At 50.9% G+C, this 6,707-nt stretch overlaps 1 protein-coding gene across 1 annotated transcript in view; it reads right to left on the minus strand.

Annotated features, from left to right (window-relative positions):
- Positions 1–6,701, minus strand: part of MGMT (O-6-methylguanine-DNA methyltransferase) — a 282,717-nt gene extending 276,016 nt beyond the window's left edge. Inside the window, exon 1 of the mRNA XM_010859143.1 lies at positions 6,643–6,701. The gene's annotated coding sequence lies outside the window, so the exon portion shown is untranslated. The remainder of the gene's footprint in view (positions 1–6,642) is intronic.
- Between the last annotated feature and the right edge of the window lie 6 nt (positions 6,702–6,707).

Raw genomic sequence — 6,707 nt, forward strand, 5'->3', positions numbered from 1 at the left:
GGGCTTTGGGGCCGTTGGAGCCGGGTGGTGCCCACTAGGAGCGCGCTCCCTAGGCCCCCCTGCCTGCTCCGGGCCCACAGAGCACAAGCTGGCTGCCGGCAAAGCACCCCTGCACACTCAGAGCTCTGCCACGGAGCGGAAGCACCTTGAGGCCAGCCACCTCGGGGGCTCCCAAATCATCCACTGCAAAACTGCCAACAGGCATCTGGGCAGACCACCTCCTTAGAGACAAAAGGGGTTTTAGAGACTTGGCAAATCAGGACCAGGCTTCATGACCCTCCAGACCCAACGGAGCCATAGACATGCGGGTTCACAGACACAGTAGAGGGGGAGCCCAACCGAGACCCCATCCCCAGTCCTGCCTCCACCAGAGACAGTTTTGCAACTGAGCTAACAAATAGCAGCCACAGTTACCATTCAGTGTTCTCCACGGGCCAGGCCTGGGCTGGTTCCCCCAGATGGAATTCTCTCCCCAAACCCCACAACAGCCCTAAGAATGACACTGCCGTTCTCTTGGGTTTTGGAGAAACCAAGGCTTAGAAGAGATTAAGTGACCTCACTCAGGTCACAGATAGTAACTAATAGAACCAGGTCCAAACTGACTCAGTCTTGTTCCCAGTGGCTACAACCTTAACCCTGCGTGTAACACCCCAAGTGAGGGCTTGGGTAGTGTAAACGTGTAAAACTAGGATGCCGACTGGTTGGGGTGGGGTATACAGACAAGAATACTGATTGGAGGAGGGGAAAACAAGGATCCTGATTGGACTGAAAGTAAAAGGCCCTGATGCTGGGAAAGATAGAAGGTGGGAGGAAAAGGGGATGACAGAGGATGAGATGGTTGGATGGCATCACCGACTCAATGGACATGAGTTTGAGCAAGCTCCGGGAGTTGGTGATGGACAAAGAGGCCTGGCGTGCTGCAGTCCATGGGGTCACAAAGAGTCGGACACAACTGAGCAACTGAACTGAAAAGCAGGATGCTCACTAGACTGGAGGGAAACAAGGATTCTGGTTGGTTCCTCGCCCTTTTTACAATTAGTCTCATCGGTCTACGAGTCTATGGTTCCAAATTAAAATTTCTATCCAGGTTGTGCTTCATGCTTCACAAACAGCCATCCATGACTTCCCGTGCTTACACTCGTCCAGGGGGACCAAGTCCCTGTGATCACGGCCATCCCGTAGAAGAGGAGGCAGCTGGGGGTGAGCAGCTGCCCAAAGCCACGCAGCCAGGAAACGGCATCACCGGAACCCCTTCCGTGGTTCTCCCACCCACAACTCCAGCACTTCATCAGTAAAAATTCAGTTCAGTTCCCCAAAAATGTATTCGGTTGTACATATGAAAGTTAACCCTGACCCAAGACCATAAAAATGCTTGTACCCAGAGGGTGAAAAAGACAGGCCAGCCATTCAGAAGGAAAGATGGGCGTGAAATACAACACGGCTGTCCCTGCTTAGCATTTGTTTGTAAACCTAATGCCAAAGTTTTGGTTAACATTTGCATCTTCTGTCATAACCATAAGACCGAACACTATAAAGCTAGGATAACATGTCGGGTTTGCAATTCGAAGAGATCCACACGTCTCTGAGGACTTACAAACCACAGACAGACCCATAGGCATGGGCGACTCAGAACAGTGATGCCGGCCGGGGTGTGCGGGCCAGAGAGCTCTTTTCCACCACGCTCAGGGGGGTGGTGGAGACCCCAAAGACTGCCCAGGAGATGCTCAAACATTAGGGCCCCTGGCGAGCTTGCAAAGACAGCCTTCTGGGTTCTGACCCAATAATCTCCTTGTTAACCAGCACCCTCGGTAATTCTGAGACCAGCAGGCTCAGACCACCTCTGAGAAATGCTCTGCTACAGCTCACGAGTGTCTCACTTCAAGAGGAGCAATGAAGCCCACGTTTCAGGGGGTGGCTCTTACTTCTGACACCAACAAGAGGGCGGGATGTGAAGGGGACACCCTCAGCCCCTTACAATCCTATGCTCTGGGGGGTAACCTGTAGCTCAGAGTTTAAAAAACAAATGAGAAATAACTACCAGTTTGTTTTTTTAATTAAAGTACAACATTTAAATGTCTTGTCCCATATCCTGCCCTGAAATTCAGTTCCCTTTCCCACCCAGCTAAAACCTCTGAACATCCAGAGCTGGAATTGCCCGATCCGTCAATAAGGTAAGAGTTTTCTAAACTACTATCCATATGACTCAATTTGTCAGTAAAAACTGCCACCAGCGCTGTGCTTGCAGAAAAATGTCCATAAGTGCATTATTGCGACTGGCAGATCGATGTCTATAATAAAAACAAATAGATTTAACAAGTGCTGGCTTTTATGAGTCGTGCCATCGGTGGACGGCGCGTTCAGTTTCACCCCTAGACTTCTGGGAATGGGCAACAGAGCCTGGCTGATACTCTGCTGACTTCACAAGTGTTCCAGGTAGGAAATTATTCTAACAAGAGAATTTTCCACGTAGGAGAGCAAGCATGCTAGGCATTTACTGCTCTCTCACAATTCGTTTCACGGCCACACACATACACACGTGACAATACGTTTAACAGCACTAAGAAAATGTTTCTGCAGAATTTTTAACTGGTTTTATCACAGCTGTGTCACAGGCCACAAGAGCTGACTCCAGGTTGGGGAGACGGGGTATACAAGGGGAACGTGAAGCCTGGAGACCCCCACTCCTCTGCTAGGCCTTCAATCTAACTGAAAACAACTTGTAGTATCAGAAACGAGTGTCCGCATTCAGCACGTGGCCAAGTATGTCACAGGCTTTCTAGGCGGCCCAAGTAGAAAAGAACCCGCCTGACGATGCAGGAGACATAAGAGACACAGGTTCGATCCCTGGATTGGGAAGATCCCCTGGAGCAGGAAATGGCAACCCGCTCCAGTATTCTTGCCTGGAGAATCCCACGGTCAGAGGAACCTGGCAGGCTCCAGTCTATGGGGTTGCAAAGAGTCAGACATGACTGAAGCGACTTAGCACACACATACACAAGGATGTCACTGCTGTGTCAGTGGCCCCTGGGGCAGCCTATGTGTTTAGATGTTCAGCTGGAGCAGATATCATGAGGGTGGCAGCCACAGACTGGCTGAACTGCCAAGGATTCTGAGCACTTTGACATGACACTGTCTGTGACCCACTTATACGTGAGCCACGTCTGCCAAAACCACTCTGGTTCCTTCAAAGGTTACAAAATGTCACAAAGATGCTTCATTCCTTTCCTTAAGCAATTCATTTTAACAGTGATATAAAGGAGTAAGACATTCACTGGACCCCATATATTCTTGTGGCTTTCGCCAAACCTTACAACCCGCCTATTTTAACAGTGATATAAAGGAATAAGACATTCACTGGACCCCATATATTCTTGTGGCTTTCGACAAACCTTACAACCCGCCTATTTTAACAGTGATATAAAGGAGTAAGACATTCACTGGACCCCATATACTCTTGTGGCTTTCGCCAAACCTTACAACCCGCCTATTTTAACAGTGATATAAAGGAGTAAGACATTCACTGGATCCCATATACTCTTGTGGCTTCGCCAAACCTTACAACCTCCTGTACAGTAAGTTTAAGTGCTGCAGCCCATGGGCTTGCAAAGAACTGGATATGACTTTGTGACTGAACAACACTTGTTAAGAAAACTGAAAAGAAAACTAGACTATTTCTTTCCACTGACCAGCAAATAAGCAGCAGTTCCCCAGATGCCGAAGAACACATGCCTTGCAGTGCTTTGTCTCGAACAGTGGATGTCAAACATTCATCTACCAAGCCGGATACAGGGCTTCCCTGGCAGCTCAGTGGTAAAGAATCCACCTGCCAATGCAGGAGATGCAGGTTTGATCCCCGGATTGGGAAGATCCCTGGAGAAGGAAATGGCCACCCACTCTATTATTCTTGCCTGGGAAATCCCATGGACAGAGGAGGCTGGCGGGCTACGGTCCATGCGGTTGCAAAGAGTCAGACACAACTTAGTGACTAAACAACAGCATACCCAAGTCAGGCCTCCAGAGCTAACGGAATGGGAAAACTGATGTCAAAGAAGTGAAAACTAGCCACCCCGCATAGCTCACACCTCGTTCCCTCACCCAAACAAACTACGAACACTTTCAGACCAAGCATGGGCACTGGCTTGGTTCATTTACCATGAGTATATATGAAAAGCTCACTTTCCTCCAGTGGTAACACTGGGTTGGCCAAAAAGTTCATTTGAACATTTTTTTGGCCAACCCAATATTATATGTTTCTATGTCTCTGATTTTTAAATCTTCAGGTTTCATTTAAGTGATAATCTGTGGTAAGACCCAAGCTCGTTCAGCAAACAGTTGTATCAGAAACTACGCAGGAAACGGGGTCAGAGGGGACTGTGACAGGAGCCAAAGGAGCCCCAGACACAAGCCTCAAGCACCCAGAGGCCCCTCAGGGTGTCAGAAGCCTCAGGGAAAGTGGCCAGAAAAGAGGAACCTCACACTGGGGCCAGGAAGGCAGGTGGGGTGAGAGTGAAAACAAAGCTGGCAATAGCGCTGACAGATCACTACTGGCAGACTGAGCGAGAGTGAGTCGCCCAGCTGTGCCCAACTCTCTGCGACCCCATGGACTGCACAGTCCATGGAATTCTCCAGGCCAGAATACTGCAGTGGGTAGCCTTTCCCTTCTCTAGGGGATCTTCCCGACCCAGGAATCGAACCAGGGTCTCCTGCACTGCAGGCGGATTCTTCACCAACTGAACTATCAGGGAAGCCCAGGGAGAGGATTTACTGGCAAAGAGAATTCAGAAATCACTGCTTCGCTTCCTGCTTTTCCTACAAAGGAGAATATAAGCTGAAAACGGCATCGACGCCGCCCAAAAGGGGAGTTGAAAGAACAACAGTCTTGGTTTGAATCACTGGCCTCTAAATGTTTGTCCTCTGCAAAATAAGAATAAAGACAATTTGGAAGTTTATTAAAAAATACTGAGAACAGTAAACTGTTTGGTGTTCCTGAAAAAGCAGGAGGAGAGGCCTGGAGGAGGAAGTCCACAGGAACGCTGGCTCAGGCCTGCCTTCCCCGCCTCCCCACAGGAAGGACGGAGGGGCCCTGCGTGAGACACCCGTAAGGGAAACCGTGGAAGCGCAGGCCTAAGCTGAAGATGAGGCCCAGGTGAGGCTCCACTGGTACTCAAGCAAGACCAAAACAGACAGGAAAAGAAAGGTTTAAGAACCTTCACAGCTGAGCACGAGTAAGATATTAACCACTGTCCACACCCAGGGTTTTTATTTCTTTAAACCTGGATCTCTGACAGTGAGGCCTTTTTTAAGCAGCATCTGATAACACTAGTTAGGTCTACTTTGTGTGATACAGATTTGCTTTAATGGCAAGAATGCTCACTGAGAAAAGTACCTTCATAGAGCTCTGCCCTTGAGGCCTGCTTCACCCTGCCCCCAGACTGTAAGAGACTCGACTCTCCAACTCAAATCCTAACGCAAACCAAGAATCCAAGGAGAAATGAAACGCCTCCCAGAGCCAGGCCAGCTCTGCTCACGGGCTCTGGACCTCAGCAAGTATGGACCTGGCGTCACTGCCTCCTGGGACAAGCATTGAGTTAAAAGGTTATCAACCACCAGCCGGGGGTGGGAGGCAGCAACTCTGACATCCTTTTCCTAAAGACGATCGCCCCAGGGCGTGCTAAGCTTTGTGAGGTCTTCTCTACCTCCCTGAGTGTTTTCTGCACTGGGGGACTCATGAGAGCAACTCAGCCCCCCCCCTCCACCATCACGCCCTGGGCTGGGAGAGGAAGAGGAGCACCTTGGCTGAGATACTCAGAGTGCGGGCGCAGAGTTCGAGGCCAGTCTAACTCTTAGCTCTTTATGTTCAACACCTCCATGTTCTTCCGCAAATAGCAGCGGTGACCCTTCTCTGGACAAAGGAGTCTCCCTCTGCCTGGTGACCATCCATGCAATCAAGCCAAAGCTGTGCTCATGTATACAAAACGTGCTTCCGGAACAAAGTCAGCCAGGAGCTGAGACACAGAGAGAAACACCACGCTTAGATTCATCATGAGCCCAGGGAGTGAGGAATACAGTTGAGAACTGCTCTGCTGTGTTTATCGCGTCCTTGGGAATTACCGTGCCCAGTGTATGTGGCTCTTAAACTTCCACTAGGTCACTCCACGTGTTAGTGTTTACAGACGCAATGAGTGCACAGTGTATACAGAGGCGGGCCCTCCTCTCACACCAAGAACAGGACTTGAGGCCTCTGCACGGGCGGTTTGCTAAGGGCCTCCTGCAAGAAGGGCCAGAGAAGGGGTTCCTGGAAGCTTCCTGGGAACAGAAGGCTGGGGACCAGTGCAGAGCAGGAGGGCTTTGCAGGTGTTGACCAACTAGAGGTTTGGCAGGAGCAGCACAACTCCCAGGCCAGGCCACTGTCATTGTACTTGGAAGAAGAACCCCAGGCTGGGAGAAGGCTGGGAACCCGTGGTCGCTCCTGGGGCCAGCAAGGGGCGGCTGGGGGTCCGAGTGGGCCCCACCACCATGGCAAGGGGGGCGGGGGGAGTGCCCGGAGGACCACTGGGGGCTGGACTGCCCGACGGGCTGCAGACGCCTGCTCTGCCCGGGGAGAGCCCCGAACTTTGGCGGGAGGTGACCCAGACAACTCACCGCGCTGCCTAAGCCGCCAACCGCAAGGAGCTCAGAGCGCAGGACCACGCAGCGCCGATGGAGCC

Source organism: Bison bison, unplaced genomic scaffold (assembly GCF_000754665.1).
Source record: "Bison bison bison isolate TAMUID 2011002044 unplaced genomic scaffold, Bison_UMD1.0 scf7180017864456, whole genome shotgun sequence".
Taxonomy (NCBI): Eukaryota; Metazoa; Chordata; class Mammalia; order Artiodactyla; family Bovidae; genus Bison; species Bison bison.